Source organism: Haliotis rufescens, unplaced genomic scaffold (genome assembly GCF_023055435.1).
Source record: "Haliotis rufescens isolate VD_foot unplaced genomic scaffold, xgHalRufe1.0.p SCAF_11, whole genome shotgun sequence".
Classification (NCBI taxonomy): Eukaryota; Metazoa; Mollusca; class Gastropoda; order Lepetellida; family Haliotidae; genus Haliotis; species Haliotis rufescens.
In genome coordinates this window covers 36489677-36514478 of record NW_025963791.1, presented here as the reverse complement: position 1 = coordinate 36514478, position 24802 = coordinate 36489677, and positions in this window count along the sequence as shown.

The following is a 24802-nucleotide window of genomic DNA, read 5'->3' as shown; positions in this document are numbered from 1 at the left end:
ACCTCACCTCACAGCGATGATACTTGACTGTAACCTGTTTCTTATCTGACTGTTTTATTCCTGACAGATATGTGATTGTTATCAAATACCTTGTTCTCAATTGGTGGTTATGATGTTATTGTCTGTCCGTCTGTCTGTCTGTCTGTATCTCTGTCTTCTCTGTATCACCGTTTTCAGTTGTAATAATGTCATTTATCTTCTGCCTGTTCTATCTCGGCTTAAGTAAGGTGAACACACCGATCTGTCTATGTTCACCATATACGCGCAGATCCTATTAATCTTAAGAATTTTTTTCTTTTGTTAAGCGGTTAAGCAGCATAACTTCAGCTGAAATTAATCAACTATGAATATCAAATACCGCTCTTGAGACATCACGCAGCCACACCTTCATTTTGAATAGCTGAGCCGGGTTTTTCTGCGGGTGTTCATTTACCCCATAAATCTTAGCATCCATATAAACGGAAACGCGATAGGTTTATTACACAGGTGTTTTTCAGATGTCTTGCCCCAAGAACTCTCCGTGTCATATAAAAGAACAGCCACACGTATGTTTTACTGGGTCAAGAAGTGGATTCTGCATCGTGGCTGAATTCTGGGGCTCATTCAGATGCCGCGCCATATGCATTATGTTCCTTATAACATAAATATTTGCATATACTTTTCAACGCTCATGAAACCCGAACAAAGCCCTGTCGTAAAGAACAATAAGCGTGGATATAATCTTTTCACTGATGCACAGTATCACCTGGTTTAACTGAACATAAATATCGTGGTATCAGTGTTATTAAAGATCGCAGTTCTAAGCAGAACACTTAGTTTGTCCGACGTGTCTCTGTAGCGTACAACTCAATGCCCAGCTCCTGTTCGTCAAATTATCGTGTCAGAGTTGTTGGTAGTGGATTCAAACACCAGATTGGCTCAGATCACGATCTTGTTCTGTCAACACGTGTACCTGTGGTCGAGTGTTTCACCCAAGTTGGTCACGTCTAAGACCTGCGTGATTTGCCTTTCAGTGCGATTTATCTTAAAAAGGGTTTCGGTCAACATCCAACACATTTCACTCACTCACACGACAACCACAGCCCCACATCCCCAACTCTGGCTCGAATTCAACAGCTTTCGCTGGAAAGGGTGGTCCGATATTGATGACGGATCAAAGTACTCTAACGCTGACTCTTCAATTACATGCGCTAACCAAGTCATTGCCATATTGAAAACATCTATTTACAAGTTTCACCAAAATGTACTTGGCACCTCTGTAAGCCAGGAGGAGGGGAGCTGTTTTTGATTAGAACGGATACAAACACGATCGGCCTTGGCGATTGAAGTGGCAACGCTTCACGGACGCCCTTGACATGACGGCCCACCAAGCGCTACGTTACGTCAGGTTACGACTCGACCACACGCACGGTTTAGGATATAGCCTCAGCAAGCGAACTATTTTAGTATGTGTACAAACGGTTAACGTTTTCGTATAAAATTGCCATTAAGGAAAATTCTTTCTTAAATAATGCCCTGGAGGTCTCTAAGAACCACATTAATTCAAGATTTCTTTTTTTTCAGACTGAAATCGAGGCTCTTTATATATTCTAGTAAGTGGTGAACAAGTGTTTAACTTGACTGTTGGAAGGACATGCTGTTGTGGTGGCATGTATTTAAAACGCTCACATGGGGCCTAACTCGCATTGCTTGAAATGATCACTTGGTTAATTTCAGGGCAGTGAGGCAATGTAGGGTCACTAAGTGTAGGATAATTAAAATGAAGAAGATGATGGTTTGGTGATAATTGTCAACGTTGTTTGGACATAATTACTCTGTGGGGGTGGGGTGGGGTGGGGTGGGGTGGGGTGGGGTGGGGTGGGGTGGGGGTGATGGTGGGGGTGGGGGGTGGGGGTATATCGGTCTTCGGATTCGTATGATAATTTTGATGGCCATGATTAGTGATTTCGTCGAACTCAACAATATTCCAGCTATATGCCTGTAAATGAGCAATCTGGTCCCGGCAATACAGTGATTGATATTATGAGCAGCGATCCTCGCCGTCGGGGTATTGACATGCCATCTACCAAGTCACTGAGCCTGACCACCCGATTCATTAAGTCGCCTCCTATGACCAGAATAGATTGCTGCAAGACCATCGGTTCTTACGAGTGAGTGAGTGAGTTGGGTTTAACGCCGCTTTTAACAGTATTCCAGTTATATCACGGCGTGTCAACTTAATGTGGGAGGAAAGCCCGAAGTGATGCAGGTCTCACCACTTCGGTGAAAGCCACGAGCACGGGTATGGTGCTGACAAACCTAGAAACATAATCGGGGCGAACCGGGATTCAAACCCACATCATAGGTTCCTGGCGTGGCCAAGGGACGCAACTCTGCACAGTGAATCGCGGCGCCTTAGACGACTTGGCCACCCGTGCCCCCTTGTTCTTACGACTGACAATGGAATGGTGTTGACACATCCTACGCCAAGATCACTATTGATGCGTATAATGATGACGATGGTGATGATGACCATGAAGATGATAAAATTGATGACATGATATAACGACGAATGCAATTCGGAGTCCTTAAAATATCTCAGCCGAAAACATACAATGTCAGTTATGCTGACAGGGAAACAAACAGTGACAATGAGTGAGTGAGTGAGTATAGTTTTACGCCGCTTTTAGCAATATCCCAGCAATATCACGGCGGGTGACACCAGAAATGGGCTTCACACATTGTACCCATGTTGGGAATCGAACCCGGGTCTTCGGCGTGACGAGCGAACGCTTTAACCACTAGGCTACCCGACCGCCCCAGTGACAATGAAATAAAATGAAACAGTTTTAAGTTTGGTACTTAGTAACAAACCTAGAAGTACGATTCGCATAAATGATCGGCATAGTCGACAAATAACAGCCGCAGGCGCAACACAACCCGATTTCTGACAATCAGGTAGCGCAGCTGAACACGGCGACATTGACGTTGAAAGGACAAGATTACCGAGGCGGTAAAGTAATGTCATGTGGTAGAAATCACCTATGCACGTTGAAAATAAGAGCACTTGTACATTCTATGACAAAGTGCATTAAAGATTTGCCACTGTCTGGTCGGCAGCCGCCAAGGGCGTTCGTGAGGGAAGGCCAGCCACAAGCAGGTCGACTCATAAGCACCGGTACACAATCCGCAAGGAATCCATAGCCATACTTAACAATAAACACTTGTAGATTGTTCATAATTATTATTATACAGATTAAAATAAATAAATGTAGCTAAGAGGGTTTGGGTGATCCTGGCACAGTCAGGCTGGTTAGTCTCATCATCAGCTCAGGGACTTTGCCCCCTCTACACGCAGCCCAGACAGCGATTTTGACTTCTCCCAGGAAGAGCTGCCTAGTCGAACCCATCCAGAACTTTTCGGAGAATGTGAAGACTCTTCAATGCAGCCTTCTGCATTACCCAGATTGTCAGAAGGGCTGTATTCCTGGTAGCAAACCCGGGTACTCTCCCAATGTCAGTCAACAGATTGGGAGGTACCAAACCTAAGGCATCGAGAACAATGGGGAGTCGGATAATTTGGTATCTGGGATGTAAGCGTGACATTTCGAAAGCGAGGTTTGCATATTTGCCATGTGTGTGTGTGAGTGCGCGCGCGCGCGCGCGTGTGTGTGTGGGTGCGTGCGTGCGTGTGTGTGTGTGTGGTAGCCTAGTGGTTAAAGCGTTCGCTCGTCACGTCGAATACCCAGATTCGATTCCTCTGCTGGGTACAATGTGTGAAGCTGATGTCTGGTGTACCCCTTCGTGATATTGTTGGAATATTGCTTAATGCGGCGTAAAACCATCCTTACTCACTCGTGCAGAAAACTGTTATCTAGTGTTTAATGAAACATACGGCATGTTATTGACCTCAGTTTTATAGAAGGTATTAATTAATTATTTAACATTAATTTACATTTGGAGACATTTTCCACAGAGTTGTAAGACAATTTTTTTTTATTTTTTTCGGGATCTGCCTCTTTCTCTCAACTTGATATATTGTCACAGCCAATAAACTGATATATCATCATATATAGCTAAAATGGATAGAATTATCATTAAACCGCCCGCATGTTATCAAAAACGGGCCACTGTAACTTGATAATGCCCTCATATTGCTTGACGACAGGCCATTATCACGCCCGTTGGTAGGTGACGTCATTGGATAGGGAGAGGTGACGTCACGTACAATAGTGACGTCATCTGGTTTGTTCTATGACGTTTCCATATTTGTAAAAGTGGGTCAGTAACATTCGTGTTGATTGCAGTAAATGTTTCAAAACCGATATTGTTGTTTCTTTTTATTTGACAACAAATTCCATCCATTTCGTCGGGCAGCTAATGGAAGACCTCGGGCTTCTGCAAATGATAATGCCCTGAAAAATAGCGTTACCCTTATAATATATACCATCTCTTTACTGGTTTTTGCACTACGAAAGCGTCCAGAAACGTACATGTAGTTCTAACTTTGAGCAAAGAGTGAGTGAGTGAGGTTTTACGCCGCTTTTAGCAATATTCCAGCAATATCACGGCGGGGGACACCAGAAATGGGCTTCACACATTGTACCCATGTCGGGAATCGAACCCGGGTCTTCGGCGTGACGAGCTAACGCTTTAACCACTAGGCTACCCGACCGCCCCTTGAGCAAAGAAACAAAACACTCCGAATTATATCTGTGAACTAAACTAAACATCAATGACAATAGCCATTGGCTTACATGAAGGACGGGCACATACTATCGGGTAATGGTTTACCTTGGTCGTAGACAAAATAGCTGTCAGTGGGGATCACGTGACCTCGCTGAAACTAACGCGAGCTCATGTTCCATGTTGCGCGGTTCAATCAGCCTCTGTCGACAGCACCCTTCACGAACGCAACAATCCTTTTACCACTTTTTATCCACAATGAAATGTGACATGTTCGAATAAAGACATGGGGTTCTTTGATAAGAGCCCTGAGTGTTTACATAAGTTCATTTTGAAGAGTTGCTCTCCATGGCGTTGTTATATATGTCATCATTCGTCACCACTCGCTCCTTTCTGTAACCTGCAAGAAGATCTGGTCCCGGAATAAAACGAGTTAGTCACGAATGATATGTCATTAGCAAAAAAATCAGATTGTCATCAACACTATTTAGTATATAAAACCACCATTTCGTTTTCCTTTAGAGATATAGGCCACATGACTTAGATACTTTGGTGCACACAGCCAGACAGACACACACACACACACACACGCACACACATGTAGGCACACACAAACATGTTTTGTTTGTTTGTTGTTTAACGCCGCACTCAGCAATATTCCAGCTATATGACGGCGGTCTGTAAATAATCGAGTCTGGACCAGACAATCCAGTGATTGACATCATGAGCATCGATCCACGTAATTGGGATTGATGACATACATCAACCAAGTCAGCGAGCCTGACCACCCGATCCCGTTAGTCGCCTTTTACGACAAGCATAGTCGCCTTTTACGGCAAGCATGGGTTGCTGAAGACCTATTCTACCCCACACATACATGTGCACATATTTATACACATATTTCCGGGCAAAAGAAACTGTACACACAATTGTACAATCCCTGCTGGCCAATGTGGTAGTCTGGTGGTCAGAGTGTTCGCTCGTCACGCCGAAGACCCGGGTTCGATTCCCCAACTTGGTACAGTATGTGAAACCCATGTTTAGAGTGGGGCGGGCTGTGGTGTGGTGTGGTGTGGTGTGGTGTGGTGTGATGTGGTGTGGTGTGGTGTGGTGTGGTGTGGTGTGGTGTGGTGTGGTGTGGTGTGATGTGGTGTGGTGTGGTGTGGTGTGGGGATGCTGGTGGGTGATTAGATTAAAGGGGTGTCATGATAACATGAGACAGTTCTATTTTATTTATTTAAATATAACAGACATAAACTCATGCTGAATGACAGTAACTCCTACCTAAGTAAAGGTTTAAATTCATAATCAGGACATTATTTATGTTATTTGGAGGGATATCCTATTTACTGTTTTGAGTGAGGATTTACAAGAGTGAGAATGTTTAGAGTGCGTAATACAAGCTGTTTACCGCTTTAACGCTGCTTTAGGGAGTATTTCAGTTACATTTACGGCGCGGAAAGCCTGAAGTCTTGAGTGTCGTACACGTTCATAACCAGCTAAGGTGCTGACAAAGCGAGATGGGATTCGAATCCACGATCATAGGGTTCTGGCACGTCTAAGGGACGCAACTCTGCTCGGTGAAACGCAGTGCCGTAGAGAACTCTACCGTTTCACCAGTTGGATGAAGGCGCCGAGTGATAACATAAGGAGGCAAGAGATGCCTTGATTCACCAGCTGTAACAGTTACACTGGCTCCAGAAGACAACATCCCTGTGTGTTGTTTCATGGTTCGTAGGTTTGACGATCCTGTGATCCTGAGTCTGTCAGCATCGTATCCATACTCAGTTTCATGTCGCTACTAGTGTCCTCCTGTGGAATCTGAGAAGGATATGTCTTCATTGTTTTCTAAGAGATGGCTTAAGTCTAGAAATCGAGTGGGTATAACCTGTGTGAATATGTACCATCGTGGTCTGATACACACAATCACTGACTTAATAAGCTGGACAGACAGACATAAACTTTGTAAGCCTTGACCTGCACCGAAATTATTACAACGTATCTATAAGTTTGTTCATTTTTATCTAATGTCTATATCTATATCCATCCATCCATCCGTCCGTCCGTCCATCCATCCATCCATCATCCATCCATCCATCCATCCATGACAAGCATAGATACCCCGCATAATCATGATTGTATAAACACAAAATTATTCACGATTAAATGAAATAAAAAAAATAAAAAAGAACACATAGAGGAAAAATTGCCATGTAGTCAGCTGCTCGGAGAGATAGGGGTATTATTTTATATTGGGGCCAGTGAACAAGTACATGTAGCTATCCAAATCACGTCGGAATGTTGAGTATGGCTCTTCCAAACTTGATACTCCTATGATATACCTGAGAATGCCCGTGAATGAGATGTGGGCGATTGAAATACTAACGCGTGCAGGGTTCAGCTTTGATGACGTTAAAGGGGATAGGCTGGTCTGGCCAAGGTGAACAACCCCCAAGAGCTAGATCTTGGCCTAGACGGATTATAGACGATAAGTAGCCGTTTCTAATCCTGGTGATAAGGCCAGATAGTTTGGTTAGCATTTTGCGGCCTTTTGTACTCAGAAGCAAGATGGTGTAGTTTTTTTCGGAGTTGGCCGTAATACCTACTGCTGAGACATAAGAATACCCTATATTTTCTCTGTGAGTGAATGTCCCGCGTTTTTTCCACATGCCAGGGTAGTGGAGTGAGTGGATTGATCGCGCGTAGGAGGAGAATGGGGAGATGAAAGATTTGAAGGATGGAGGTCACGACGTACAAATCTGGGGTGACGGACATGGGTTTAAAGTACGTTTTCCGTACCGCACTCTCTGTTGACGCAATTACTTCTATTGGTATAGCGTAGATCCGTACACTGTATGTTGGGGAAGAATTGCTCAGTTTGAGGTGAAGTCGCTTTCATGACTAAGATGCGATCTCGTACGTTACTCCCACTTGTTCCCTAATCCATACAGTGCTTGTGTGAATACAAATAAAAGAAGGAAAACATGAAGATGGATTGTCAAAGTTTGTATTAAATTATACAAAGTTTGTGGTTAATTTTGTTTTCATTTCAACAATAAAGATATAACTTCTGAACAGTGTGACAACAAAACTACCCCTAGTTTTTTTAAAATATTATTTTATAGATTTTCTTCACGAGGTTGAGTCTCCAAAGAAGTAATACTAATTAATTGCTTCAATTGACTTGCATTTTCACGAATGCCGCCAGTTGGGAATTGACGAAGTATACGCTTAACTTTTCGCGAACACATGGTATCATCAGTATTTGAAAGTGATTCATGAAGACATGGTCATATAGTCGGAATTGAACAATCGACTCTGTTATCTGTCACAAATGTCTTATGATTATTGAAGTGATTTTGTCGCTTTTATTATTTTTTACTACTTGTGTTTTGAATGACTTGTATCAAATAACATAATAGGAACATATGTCTGAAGCTGGTATCAAAATGTATAATAATGAATACCTTGTGGTAGATGATATGTAGAAGTGTTCTAGATCTTGACCCGCGATTGTACCTACACAGTGTTGGTATCATTAACATGTCATGTGATCTCTCTTAGCCAACCAGGACACAGATTGGGTGGGTTAAAATAACAAACATGGCGCAGGTGGTGCATGTTTAACACAAGTAAGTGGTGACTAAATGTCCTTGATTTGTCGTGTTTGTTCGAATACAATACGGACATACGTACGATATAAATAATAGCACATCGAGACAATTAGATATAATTAAATTGATAATATGTTGTACAATTATGAACAATCTGGTTGTTTGCTAATATCTGATATAATTAGCATGTGTTAATCCATCCATCCATCCATCCATCAACCATCTATCTATCTATCTATCTATCTATCTATCTATCTATCTATCTATCATCCATCCATCCATCCATCCATCCATCCATCCATGACAAGCATAGATACCCCGCATAATCATGATTGTATTAACACAAAATTATTCACGATTAAATGCTCAGAAAAAACAAATAGGAGGGCAGTTTGAGAGCTGTTAAACGCAAGAAATCACTAAAATGTCGTCGTTGATTCAGCAGAGCCTTCCAGATTGTATTCTGCCTTAAACTTAGATTCAAGTCCGTTTGTTTTGTGCCTCAAATTACAAACCAATCTAATAATGACAAAATATCGCGGTGTTTCGCACATGCGCAGACGGAAAAAAACAATGCGCAATTGCCAAATTGACAAAAAGGGGCAATTATACCCTCAATCGATGTACTCCATGTTGTCCCATACGTCCTGTAATAATTCGGACAGGAACAAGATTGACTAAAATCTTGGCAACTACCAACAAAGAAACGGACGAACACATTGCCTCGAATATTGTCGGCAAGGAATGTCAAAACAAAAAACGACAGTAATATAGTTCAGAGTGAGTGAGTGAGTTGGGTTTAACGCCGCTTTTAACAATATTCCAGTTATATCGCGGCGTGTCAGCTTAATGTGGGAGGAAAGCCCGAAGTGATGCAGGTCTCAGTCGTTTACCACTTCGGTGAAACCCACGAGCACGGGTTTGGTGCTGACAAACGTAGGAACATAACTGAGGCGAACCGGGATTCGAACCCACAATCAGAGGTTTCTGGCGTGCCCAAGGGACACATCTCTGCACAGCGAATCGCGGCCCCTTAGACGACTGGGCCACCCGTGCCCCCGTTATTGTTCAGAAACAAACGCAGAAACTCTTATAGGAACTCATACATTACCCTGACATTATCGTACTAAGAACTGTTTTATTGTGCCTGAATAATGCATTCTAGTACTGATTGCAGAAACTAATTGATAGGAATAGTCGGAATTAAAAAATGGCCCTTGCCTTCAGCAGATATTTCTTATTATTAAAGAAATGGTTTTGTCTTTTGTATTTGATTCGAAAGGCGGACATCCAAGTTATTAACGTTCACTATGTCTCACGTAAACATTATTTACAGGTCAGTGTTATCTTAGAAATGTCAAACAGATCAAATTAGTCATTCACTGTAATCAAGTTTATTATCATTCACATCCAAAGGCAAATATACTTCAGAGCACTCGAGAGAAAGAAACTTATCAGAATATCTTTAATAACGTGTGTATTAGGTCATTATTTATCTACCCGGGGTAGAAAAGTACTTCAGCGTGGATCGATACTCATGATATCAATCACTGGATTGTCTGTTCCAGACTCGCATATTGTACACAGAATCTCTAAAACAATATCACCGTTACTTGTACATTTACTGGTCATATACAGAACTTCTATAAAACTATTACCGTTACTTGTACATTTACTGGTTATATACAGAACTTCTATAAAACTATTACCGTTACTTGCACATTTACTGGTTATATACCGAATTTATATAAAACTGTTACCATTTCTTGTACATTTACTGGTTATATACAGAATTTCTAAAACAAGATCACCGTTACTTGTACATTTACTGGTTATATACAGAACTTCCATAACACTATTACCGTTACTTGTACATTTACTGGTTATATACGGTACTTCTAAAACAATATCGCCGTTACTTGTATATTTTCTGGTTGTACACAGAACCTCTAAAACAATGTTACCGTTATTTGTACATTTAGCGGTTATATACCGAACTCCTATAACAATAGTCCTGTTACTGGTACATTTACTGGTTATATACAGAACTTTTAAAACAATATCGCCGTTACTTGTACATTTCTCTTCTCTGACTATATTACCATCACCTGTACATTCACTGGTTATATACTAAACGTCTATAACAATACTACCGTTACTTGTACATTTACTGGTTAAATACTAAACGTCTATAACAATACTACCGTTACTTGTACATTTACTGGTTAAATACTAAACTTCTATAACAATACTACCGTTACTTGTACATTTACTGGTTATATACTAAACGTCTATAACAATACTACCGTTACTTGTACATTCACTGGTTATATACTAAACGCCTATAACAATACTACCGTTACTTGTACATTCACTGGTTATATACTAAACGCCTATAACAATACTACCGTTACTTGTACATTCACTGGTTATATACTAAACGCCTAAAACAATACTACTGTTACTTGTACATTTACTGGTTATATACTAAACGCCTATAACAATACTACCGTTACTTGTACATTTACTGGTTATATACTAAACGCCTTTAACAATACTACCGTTACTTGTACATTTACTGGTTATATACTAAACGCCTATAACAATACTACCGTTACTTGTACATTTACTGGTTATATACTAAACGCCTATAACAATACTACCGTTACTTGTACATTTACTGGTTATATACTAAACGCCTATAACAATACTACCGTTACGTGTACATTTACTGGTTATATACTAAACGCCTATAACAATACTACCGTTACTTGTACATTTACTGGTTATATACTAAACGCCTATAACAATACTACCGTTACTTGTACATTTACTGCTCATCTACATTGTTTAACATATTCAGTCGGTGGAAAGAAATTGTGTAAACAAGGTTAAGATTCGAGACGACCTGATATGTGAAATTGCTATTCTTGAGGGCAAAACAAATAAAGAGAACTGAAAGTCATTGTGGTGAATCTACCAATATCCTTGACGTTTTAGGACTCTATATTGTATTTCCCTTGTTTTCATTCCTAAAACAGGGCTGGGTGAGTTTCGTTTGACACAGTTTATAAAGTAGTTTAGTTATATCAGGGTGTCTCAGCTTAATATAGGAGTGAGTGAGTGAGTTGGGTTTAACGCCGCTTTTAACAGTATTCCAGTTATATCACGGCGTGTCAGCTTAATGTTGGAGGAAAGCCCGAAGTGATGCAGGTCTCAGACGTTTACCACTTCGGTGAAACCCACGAGCACGGATATGGTGCTGACAAACCTAGAAACATAATTGGGGGCCACTTCTTCTGGCCAGGTCATACATGAACTATCAGTTGGACCCTGACGTACCGGCGACTTCACAGTCACTATTTTGGGACGTGATGTCCACTGATGACTTCTTCTGGCCAGGTCATGCATGAACTATCAGTTGGACCCTGTCGTACCAGCGACTTTACAGTCACTATTCAGGGACGTGATGTCCACTGATGACTTCTTCTGGCCAGGTCATGCATGAACTATCAGTTGGACCCTGTTGAATCGGCGACTTCACAGTCACCATTCAGGGACGTGATGTCGACTGATGACTTCCTCTGACCAGGTCATGCAGTATATGACTTAATAAATTTGGAAGGTGAAAAGGGGAATCGTCATCTTAAATTTCATGTTCTTCCTCACACTTTAAAGTGTATATTAATGCAACTATATGATCGTTGTCAGAGCACGGTAGCCCGTATTGAAACAGTATACAGTTGTCTTGCGCATTAAACCTATTGTGCGATCTAAGACAGAACAGGACTGGAGTTCCTTTGGGTGTCTGGTTGTGTAAAATGGGTTTCAGATGGTCAGAATGGCCGCGGCTCGTAGATTGGATGAGTGGCTATCTGGTACAGCCTAATACGAATAGGGCGCACGTTTGGCCCAGCCATCAGAGGCGCGGCAATTCGCTGTGCAACATTGCGCCCCCTAGGCGTACCAGGAGCCTGTGCTTACGGTTTCGATTCCCTGTTCGCCCTGATGATGTTTCTAGGTTTGTCAGCACTTTGCACGTGGGTTTCATTTCTGGCTTTCCTCCAACAAGAAGCTATCAAGCCGGGGATCGAACCCTCGACCTTCCGCTCTCCGGCTTGGTTATCCTTCCTTATTATACCGCTTCCGTGGTTTAGTGGTAGAGCGTCCGCCTGGAGAGCGGAAGGTCGAGGGTTCATACCAAACGACGACCCAGTCTGGCGCTAAAACAAGGACTGGTCGGCTCGGAGACAGTTTACTGTGTCTGAGTGGGGTATTCATGCTAAACGGCGCATTGTATCTCAGTTGGCTAGCACTATAAATCGGCATTAGTCCGAACTAGTACAAGCAGACACACAGACATAGACACACAGACACACACACAGACACACAAACTTTAATATGAAAACTGTAAAAAGTTTTTTTTTATAAGATTTCATAAGGATTTTAAGTCACGTGTGAAGTTGGTTAACGTTTGAATTATTTTAGTCAAATGACAACAAGAAAAACAGGACCAATTTCAGGATTACACACATACATACACACACACACCACAAACACACACACACCACAAACACACACACACACACACACACACACACACACACACACACACACACACACACACACACACACACACACACACACACCTCACCTCACCTCACCTCACCTCCTTATTATCACTCGGTCAACAGCTTCTTGTTCCAAATACCTACGTTTGGTTAACAATTAAAAAAGTATATCAAATGGAAAACATGGTTAGTCGTGAGAGGAGACCCGTGAAGATTCCGGGGTAGAATAGGTCTTCAGCAACCCATGCTTGCCATAAAAGGTGACTATGCTTGTCGTAAAAGGCGACTAACGGGATCGGGTGGTCAGGCTCGCTGACTTGGTTGATGCATGTCATCGATCCCAATTGCGTGGATCGATGCTGATGATATTAATCACTGGATTGTCTGGTCCAGTCTCGATTATTTACAGACCGCCATTATATAGCTGGAATATTGCTGAGTGCGGCGTTAAACAACAAACCAACGTGAGAGGAAAATGTTCTGCAAAAGAGGTACACATATTTCCCTTAAAGTTTGTTTCGTTACAGAAATGTGAAAATCACTCGTCGAGAAGACCAAATCTCTATGTTGCTGGCCAACCGTGATGTAACTGAATTACTGTTCAAAACAGGTCGATCTCTCGGCAGCTCCATTGCTGATCGATATTCGTACTAATAATTACTGATTTGCCCGATTAAGATGACATATTGCTGCAGATAATGGACAATGTCAAAATGGAACCATATCATCCGAAAATGCGTTAATGTGTTTTCTGGTGTGGCATTGCATCCTAACGTCGGAATCTGGAATAGTGTTGGTCCCCAGGGCCCCGTTCCACAAAGCCATCTTAGCGCTAAGGTGATCGTAACTCCCATACTTTAACACTGGCTTACGATAGTCATAGCGCTAAGATCGTTTTGTGGAACGTGTCCCAGGATCTCATGCTTGAGGGTGCCATCAGACCCACTCTCTCTAGGCGGGGCGGCCGGGTAGCCTAGTGGTTAAAGCGTTCGCTCGTCACGCCGAAGACCCGGGTTCGAATCTCGACATGGGCACAATGTGTGAAGCCCATTTCTGGCGTCCCCCTGCCATGATATTGCTGGATATTGCTAAAAGCGGCGTAAAACAATACTCACTCTGTCTAGGCATCCGGTATGTCTTGGCATCCAACTTTAAGAACTCTTGAGTTATTTCAGTGTACACAAATGGCACAAGTAAATTTCTTTGGATTTTCACATAGAATACATGCACGAGCTCCTAATAAACTTACAGGTAACTATTTGATTGAACTGTCTCCCTTAGTAAGAAAAAGACGGAACATTCACTCCAACATTGAAATATTGGCATCTGAATGACAGATAAACTTTCATGGCATCCACTCATTGGACTCGGCATCTGGCGTACCAAAATGGGGTTGGCACCCACATGCATGTCGCAAAAGCGGACCGTTGCGGACCGCGTGGTTACAAATGACGCGTGACCTTGATAGTGCGTGACCCAGACGGCGATTGTTGCTCATGCAGTCAACCGGTGGTTTGCCTCACCCAGTGTCGATTGTTTGCACCTCGCCGTGATATAGCCGGCACAGTGCTGACTGTGGCGTAAAACTACATTCACTCCTACATTCACTGCGATCAGCGGGTCTCCACAATGCACTGTACGGGTTGTGAAAGTGTAGGGGAACAAACTCTATCATATCTAATATTTTGAAGCGCGTATAAAAGAACAATGTTACCACTCCCGCCAACTCCGCTGTAACAGCTTGTTGTTTGTTTGTTTGTTTGTTTGTTGTTTAACGCCGCACTCAGCAATATTCCAGCTATATGATGGCAGTCTGTAAATAATCGAGTCTGGACCAGACAATCCAGTGATTGATAACATAAGCATCGATCCACGCAATTGGGATCGATGACATGGATCAACCAAGTCAGCGAGCCTTACCACCCTATCCCGTTAGTCGCCTCTTACGACAAGCATAGTCGCCTTTTACGGCAAGCACGGGTTGTGACACAGCTTGTAAGTGAGTTGGGTTAATCGAGGGAAGTAATATTTCTAATCGAATAGTGAGTGAGTGAGTTTGGTTAAAAGCCGCTTTGAACAGTATTCCAGTTATATCACGGCGTGTCAGCTTAATATGGGAGGAAAGCCCGAAGTAATACGAGTGATAATGGTATCATCGTGCCGACATGTTTCAATCTGCCATTGCTATGGAATTAAAGCAATTTTATAATTGATAGAAAACAGTTGTTTGATTGGACTGAGGTCAACCTGTGCTGTGTCACGTGACTTTCATTGACTCGTAAGTAATGGCGACAAAACCCAAAAGCAGAGTCGATTGTACAATTCCGACCATATCATGAACACGTGTTTATGAATCACCATCAAATAGTGATACGAGGTGTTTGCGAAAAGGTGAGCGGGTCCTGCCCCAACGGTGGCACCCGTCACAAACACATGCAAAGGCAAGTCAATTGTTCGCCTACAAAACACGGGAACATTATGGTATAAGTAAAAATAGGGAATTGCATCAGGCATAATTCTTTTGTCACTGATGTGTCAGATTAGGAAATGTCCTCCACATGTCTACCATAAAATGTTTTGAATGTTTTCCTAAGGCCTTGAATGTTGTAACCGTGATCAAACAACTTCTGAGCAAGAGTCGTATGGCGCTCTTTGAAATCTTCCCAGAAAGAGCATGCTCGATTGAACCTCAATTTTTGTGAAATGTAGACACCAAAGGAGTGTGAGTGAGTGAGCTGGGTTTTAACCCCGCTTTTAACAGTATTCCAGTTATATCACGGCGTGTCAGCTTAATGTGGCAGGAAAGCCCGAAGTGATGCAGATCTCTGACGTTTACCACTTCGGTGAAACCCACGAGCACGGGTATGTTGCTGACAAACCTAGATTCGAACCCACAATCATAGGTTTCTGGCGTGCCCAAGGGACGCAACTCTGCACAGCGAATCGCGGCGCCTTTGACGACTGGGCCACCCGTGTCCCCTGACAACAAAGGAGGGAGCTGTTGCAATACTGCTCGACTAAGAGGGGAAGCAGATTTTTGGCGTGAGTGAGTAAGGTTTTACGCCCCTTTTAGCAATATTCCAGCAATATCACGGCGGGGGACACCACAAATGGGCTACACACATTGTACCCATGTCAGGAATCGAACCCGGGTCTTCGGCGTGACGAGCGGACGCTTTAACAACTAGGCTACCCGACCGCCCCCAAGATTATTGGAAAGTTGAAGTCTTCCCTCGTGTCATACAGTCTTGTGGAAAATGTTTTGTCAGTCTGAATCTGTATGTATAGATCTAAATATGAAACATATAAGGCGATAGAACTAGTGTCCTTTATTTGTGGTTCAGGTGGGCAAATCAGGTGGTGGGCATTGGCTATTTGATAGTTATTGAACGATGTTAAATTATCGATATACCTAATGCTTAAGTTAAACTTCTCGGTCATATTTTGGGCTTTGCCAATCCGAGCGGAAATTCCGATTGATGTACATGAAGAAAGAAATCAGCAGGAAGGGGAGATCAACTGATGATTATGAGGATACCTACTTCTTACCTAAATGTCTTAGCCCCAAACTGTACAAAGATGTTATCAAAGTCTAGCATTTCACACAATTGTTTTCTCAGTAAACTTCAGATTGCATTTGATTTCATTTTTAACACATTTTCCTTAACCTCTGAAGATATATGGCCATTGCGTTCAATCACAAATGGCCCATAGATAAAGGAATGACGTTTTCTGTTATGTGGGCAAGTGGTGTAAAAGTTGAACATATTGAATATTTTGACAAAATTGAACTGAGATTGCAAAATTGCAAGCAAATCCTTTGAATTTTTGAGAATCGACGTTGTATTAATTGAACTTGTCTCAAATACTTTTAGTGAATATAAACAACGTGCATCCTTTTGCTTCGAGTTGCAAGAGATTTTTTGCTCTGCACAAAATCCACGTGCAGCTTGTTTTCTTCGTGGAGGGGTATTAGGGTTTTATTCTCTCGCTCAGAAATCTATTTACCTAGGCTGGATACGTAGTATTTTTCGTGATCACGTGAACCACACCCAATCTCAACACTCTGACATACAGTTAATGTAATGCCATATGTTCAGCGTTGTCGCGATGATAGGAAACGCTTGCGATAAATTTCTATTGCCTCCGTGGTTGCCATACTGACACTTTTGTCGTCTCAGTCGCCGAACGTTACACGTGCGTTTTCTTCCTGTGACTAGAACTATTTATATACCGATATATCCTACTAAAAAGAAGTAAAAGAACACACGATTCTTTACATAGGATGGCAGATTAAATATAGCAATATCGGGTGTTCTTTTGAGTGGTATATTGCACTCTTCAAGGTAAATGTATATGTCTATGTGCCTCTGGCGTCGCGAAAGCACCCATAAAATCACAATCAGACGCTAAGTAATTTGAAACTGAAAGCAATTTTGTTTGGGAATATACCCAAAATGAATAGTTTCTTGGCAGTGGTGAAATAAATGAATAGTTTGTTTTGTGGAAAATACCCAAACCTCATTCGTTTCTGTTAATAGTGAAAATGAATAGATTGTATGAGGGTGCTCAGTAAACAAAATAGTTTGTCGGATACAGCTGGTAAAAAAATGATTATTTCTGTTATATCACGTTCGTAGCAGCTTTGTGTGAAAGTCTTGATGACGGCGCACATATGTCTCCACTGGTGCGTGAGTTGGGTCTAACGCTGCATTGAACATTATTTCAGTTATATCACGGCGTAGCATCATCATGTAAGAGCAAATCATGGTGATGCAGATCTTAGAAGTACCGCTGTGTCGAACCCATGAGAACGTTTCTTGAACTGACGAACTAAGAATCATAATGATTGCGATTTTGAAATTCGAACCCACAGTAACTGAGTCCCTGTACGCCTTAGTGAAGCAACTCCGCACAACTCGAACCATCATTAAAGCACATTTATTGACTTCCGAAGACATTGAATACAGAAAACCTCGACTTAACAATTATGCTTCATATACATGTATGAGGAGGTAAAAAGTATGGACATCATCTGATTTGCTTCAAATAATAATGTATTTTCAATAGTTATTTGTATCATGACAGCCGTCTGCACACAAACTATTGTCTGGCATACATATTGCAATGAGTTGTTTTCTTTCAGATTGGTTTGTACGTTTCAGTTACAAAAATACATTTCAGCAATAAAGTATTACGCTGACTATTTATGTCTTGAATTTCATTCACCAACAAGTAACCTTCAAAAATATCTTTCAATAACCCATAACCTTACCCATCCGAAATAATGAGATATTTTATATTCAAAATACCAATACATTATCAACTTCTACAATAACCCCAAATGGCAAAAAGGAAAGGTTTACTAATACATAGAAATTCTTATATTTATTGACAATATCTTTCCTCGAACAAACCCGAAACTACTCGTCATATGACGTTTTCCTGGTCTTTTAGAAATAGATCTCTAAAACAGTAACGTTCACTAAATATTCAGAAAAATGCCGAATTGTTCTGCCTAAAACACACTAAGAAATTTACTTTGTGTACCACACAGTTTGAAAATATCAGAGAGGAACATAATTTAAAAAAGTAAAGTAAGTATATATACATACATATATATATATATATTATGGTCTATGAAAGACATATGGACCCCTCATCGCCATATATTTTTATTACAAGCTTCATCAACAACAGCAACAACATTGCTGAGAAATCTGTATCTGAAACCAATGACCAATATACGAAGGTTTGTTTAATGCCCCACCCAGCAATATTCCAGCTACATGATGGCGGTCTGTAAATAATTGAGTCTGGACCAGACAATCCAGTTATTGACATCATAAGTATCGATCCACACAATTGGGATACAATGACATGTATCAACCAAGTCAGCAAGCCTGACCAACCGATCCCTCTTGCTAAAAGCATAGTCGCCGTTTGTCGTCGTTTTACTATTTGTTGACAACAAAAATCTTTAGCATTTAGATGTATCACACTTTAATTTGAAATAAGGCTTCACAACAGTGCATCATGGAGTTGGCTTGTTTCCAGTTTATGAATCAAACATGCGAAATGCTCAAAGCAACACTATTGATGCTATTTACAATGATCTCAAGGTTAAAGGGCGGTCGGGTAGCCTAGTGGTTAAAGCGTTCGCTCGTCACGCTGAAGACCCGGGTTCGATTCCCGACATGGGTACAATGTGTGAAGCCCATTTCTGGTGTCCCCCGCCGTGTTGTTGCTGGAATATTGCTAAAAGCGGCGTAAAACCATACTCACTCACTCAAGGTTAAAGGTAGCCGGTAGAAGGAAACAAGTAGGAAGGACACTTACACACACGTTTCTGAAAAACCAGTGACAAGATCCTTCACTAGGTGTCAAACAATCAGTTGCATACCTTGGAACCTTAGGGTTATTCGTATTAACATTTCTGTCACTATAGGAACACAGTTCACACAAAATGGAATTAATTATTAATTCAAATTCACTTATCAGTATTATTAATATTATGCGTGACAATACGTTATGGCTGAAAACACAATGACGCATTTGAGCAGATACTAGTACCTGTTTACCTGCGGTATATAATTGAATAATATAATAAAATGATGATAATAAAATAAACCTAATTTAACACTTCTCTTTATTCGAACTTTAATGTCATATCACAGTCCATGCATCACCGTGCACATGTGTCCCGTCTTTAGACGGTGGTACCTCACAATAGTGTCAGGTTAAATCCAAATTCTCTAGAAGAATCGACATGATACTTGATGGCAATATAGCTGTTTAATTTAATACCCCTTCTGTATGCGAAAAGTGAAAAATATGTAGTTTTAACACCAATCATTATGCAAAACGAAGGTTATTTGTAGTATTGTGCTCTCTGTCGGGGCGGTTTGGTAGCCTTGTGCTTAAAGCGTGTTTTCGTACGATTCTCCACATGGGTAAAATGTTTAGAGCCCATTTCTGGTGCCTCCCGTCGTGATATTTCGGGAATATTGCCACACAGCGACGGAAATACCCAAACTCATACACTCACTCAATTACTCACCTTACAATATAATATAGGGACATGTTACCTGTCGGAGCCTTTTTTAAAAAAGAAATTGACCTCATTAGGCTCCTCAGCCGCTATTAACGTCCCCGTTGATGGAATTTTTTTTCACGTCTTCATCTTTTGGAATGTACGAAAGCCTTTCAGGGCCATTTGTTTTTTAATTTCTTTTCTTAAAATTTCCAAATATTAACTTGAAATTTCCAGATGCTATGTCGAAATTACAAGTTATTAAGTTGAAATTTCAACTTAGTATCCTGAAATTTGAAGCTTAATATATTGAAATTTCAACTTTTGCATCTTGAAATTTCAACTGACGCATCTTGACATTTCGACAAAACAAGGTTTTCGTAGTAACGCCTGCTTCTATTTTTATTGCATGTGATGGACGTGGAATAGTCGTTGACACCTAGTTAGGAACATTTTGTGTCAAAACCATTTCTCAAGTATGTTTCATTTATTTCAGAACCCTCTGTATTGACCTGATTTGGTTTAATGCTAACCAATGATATTTCATGATCTGATGACCGCCTCCGTGGTCTAGTGGTAGAGCGTCCGCCCGGAGAGCGGAAGGTTCGGGGATTCGATCCCCGGTCGCGTCATACCGAAAGCCGTTAAAAGATGGTACTTGTTGTTACCCTGTTTGGCGCTCGGCATTAAGGGGTTAAAGCAAGGACTGGTCGGCTCGGAGTCAGTATAATGTGTCTGAGTGGGGTATTCATGTTAAACTGCGGCATGGTATCTCAGTGGGCTAGCACTATAAATCGGCATCAGTCCGGTCTAGTACAAGCAGCCACACACACACACACACACGTGCATGCACGTCGCTATATAAGTGCAATAATCTTGGACGCGACGTCAAACCCAATTTCACCTCACCTCACCTCATGATCTGATGTATTCAGTGTTATGTTTCTGACCATATATTCGAAGATCCTTTTCGAAGTTGTGATTTTGAACACTGATCACCACTCCATGATTATACGTTTCGATGGGTGTACCACACGGCTTACTTGTCGTTGCAACCATACCACTCCTTTCTGATGGCGAACCCTGTTTGGTAGATCCGATGTCACCAATTTCTTGTGGGACGCTCTTCTCCCCGACAACAACCAGCTTTTTATTGACCCTACAAGAAGACGGCACCACTGAAGTAGGTTTTGTGTTCTTTGAGCGGGGAAATGTTGTGTTACCCATCGATTCAATCACGGTACCTGCACGGATGCCCGGGTTGTCGTCTTTAAGCAACCGCTTTCTAATTCGACGGCACGGCAACAACTTGTAAAAAGCTACCCGGAATTGCTTGTTGGTAGCCATGTAGATAATGGGATTCCACAGGCCAGACAGTTTAGCTGCAATGGCTGGAATGGTACCCATGAGAGGTGAGATGAGATTGGGGAATCCAAACGCTGCTATCAGTGACGTTATGGAATATGGTAGCCATGACAGAAGGAAGACAGCTGGAAGGGAGGAAGAACAATAATTAATCTATATTCATTATTATTCTGTGAAGTTCAAGTAAATTTAAATGGGAAATTGTACCATTTGTTTGGAACCGAATATTAAACAGAGCAAATATAAATATTCGTCTGTACCTGAACATATGAATCTATATATCAGCGTCTTTCAATGGCAATAAAGCAAGGACCATATAACCCCTTAATTTAGAATTGATAACTCTTATATACCAGCCCGCGAGAGAAACTCAATTATATTTTATTTGATTGAACTTGAGTACATTCAAGCACTTGTAGATTAATAAAAGGGACAAAAATTGTTCAATTCCGACTATATCATGAGCATGTGTTTATGAATCACTATCAAATAGTAACGATACCAGGTGTTCGCGAAAAGGTGAGCGTATCCTGCCCCACAGATGGCAACCGCCACAAACACATGCTAAGGCAAGCCAATTGTTCACCTGAAGAAAACACACGGGAACATGTGGAATAAATAGGAATTTGCAAATTGGCTATTTAAAGGTTATTGAACGATATCAGATCATCGATCGCTGTCTCAATTACACCCCTATCATGTTGTTTGGACTTACTCCATATCTGCTGCGGAAATGCAGTGTCACTATGAGAGGAATGTTAATTGCCCACTGTACTGACGTTTACAAGTAACGATGTTGCATTGCCCACTGTCGTTTGTTTTGGCAACGGATGCCATCTGATGCAAGACGGTTCCTATCTCCAACATGTTTCTATGAATGATCATTAACACCTTTTGATGATAATGTGAACCGATTTCATGTCTAATCCATCGGTTCCTATCTCCAACATGTTTCTATGTATGATCAGTAACAACACCTTTTGATGATAATGTGAACCGATTTTATGTCTAATCCATCGGTTCCTATCTCCAACATGTTTCTATGAATGATCAGTAAGAACACCTTTTGATGATAATGTGAACCGATTTCATGTCTAATCCATCGGTTCCTATCTCCAACATGTTTCTATGTATGATCAGTAACAACACCTTTTGATGATAATGTGAACCGATTTCATGTCTAATCCATCGGTTCCTATCTCCAACATGTTTCTATGAATGATCAGTAAGAACACCTTTTGATGATAATGTGAACCGATTTCATGTCTTATCCATCGGTTCCTATCTCCAACATGTTTCTATGAATGATCAGTAAGAACACCTTTTGATGATAATGTGAACCGATTTCATGTCTAATCCATCGGTTCCTATCTCCGACATGTTTCTAGGAATGATCAGTGAGAACACCTTTTGATGATAATGTGAACCAATTTCATGTCTAATCCATCGGTTCCTATCTCCAACATGTTTCTATGAATGATCAGTAACAACACCTTTTGATGATAATGTGAACCGATTTCATGTCTAATCCATCGGTTCCTATCTCCAACATGTTTCTATGTATGATCAGTAACAACACCTTTTGATGATAATGTGAACCGATTTCATGTCTAATCCATCGGTTCCTATCTCCGACATGTTTCTGTGAATGATCAGTAAGAACACCTTTTGATGATAATGTGAACCGATTTCATGTCTAATGCATCGGTTCCTATCTCCAACATATTTCTATGAATGATCAGTAACAACACCTTTTGATGATAATGTGAACCGATTTCATGTCTAATCCATCGGTTCCTATCTCCGACATGTTTCTATGAATGATCAGTAAGAACACCTTTTGATGATAATGTGAACCGATTTCATGTCTAATCCATCGGTTCCTATCTCCAACATGTTTCTATGATTGATCAGTAACACCTTTTGATGATAATGTGAACCGATTTCATGTCTAATCCATCGGTTCCTATCTCCAACATGTTTCTATGAATGATCAGTAAGAACACCTTTTGATGATAATGTGAACCGATTTCATGTCTAATCCATCGGTTCCTATCTCCGACATGTTTCTATGAATGATCAGTAAGAACACCTTTTGATGATAATGTGAACCGATTTCATGTCTAATCCATCGGGTCCTATCTCCAACATGTTTCTTATTGTTATATATAGTAAGTATTACTTCATTGCAAACTGTTATATTGAGTGTAAGCCGGCTGTGATCTGCATTGGACATTAATCGCCACACATGTAGGTTCACATGATATATTCCCTTGATCTTCAGTCTGTTTCTACTTACAAACAATAACGATACATGTCTTCAGCATTCTTTTCTCCAGCAGGAAGTTCCTCTGTGTCACTGCGCTGCCAATGTCCAAGGAGCTGTTTTTGCGGAGGTAACGGATCTTTAAGAAAAATAGGAATATAGTTTCTCTTATTTCTTAATTTATATTTGCAGAAATTATCCAAGAACCTGAGGCTAGATTTTCGAAACGATCTCAGCCCTGATATTATCGTAAATGAATCGTAATATTAAAGTAAAGTTATCGTTAAGAAATCGTAGATTGTCGTAGCCTATTCTCGAAACAAGTGTAGCCGTAAGATAGCGTAAGAATGTCGTAAATCTATGATAGCTTCATACCAGTCGAAAGTTTATTTTATCTTCATCCAAGATGGCGGCTTACTTTGCACATATATTTTTCAAACAAATAATCGGCTTCAAACATTCAAACGTTCAAACATTGACATTTTATTTTGTTAACTGTGTGATTCAAATTGACGCTTCGAAAACACGATAAACGCATCAATGATTTCACGTCAGAAGTATGGAGTCGATACCTTTCAATATCTTTCTATCCGAATTTATGCTGACAGAAGTGTAAAACAACATGCCTTTTTGATAATTTGGGAAGAGTGAAAACGGAAGGTGTCGGCAGGCTCTATAGTAATGACCGTGACCTTACTGAAAACTCAGGGGCAGCTAATCTTTAAATTTGTTCATACTGTTGTTGAGAAGTGGTTTCTATTCAACTGGTGAGACGTTGCTCATGGCAATTTTTATAAAGTGTAGAGTTCCGCCATTATATATTCTGGATCGCATTTGTGTCAATGCTTTAGTCTTTACTTTCGCATTTTATTGAAATAAACCAATCTATATATTTGACGAAGCGCAAAACAATAAGCGTTTCACATTAGTTTTTACATCTAAAATCGTGTGGGATCAGCGGTTTTAACAACTTTAACTATACAGTGTTGTAATTATTGATTTAACAAGGAAATAATTATAACTATTTGTATGGTATATTTGTATGAAGTATATATTTGATATTTTCCTAGCAAATGTATTTGTATATTGTTTCGTTTTAAAAAAAGAAACAACATCTAGATTATCAAAATTATTGAAAGACAAATATTTGATAACAAGTGATTAAATATTGTTTGTTGAACAACTACTTTATTTAAAAAAACAGGTGATTAACCGTGTTGGTTTGTTACATGAAACAACATGACTTGACAATTCCTAAATTATCTCCCTTTGTGAGAAAAATGTTCCT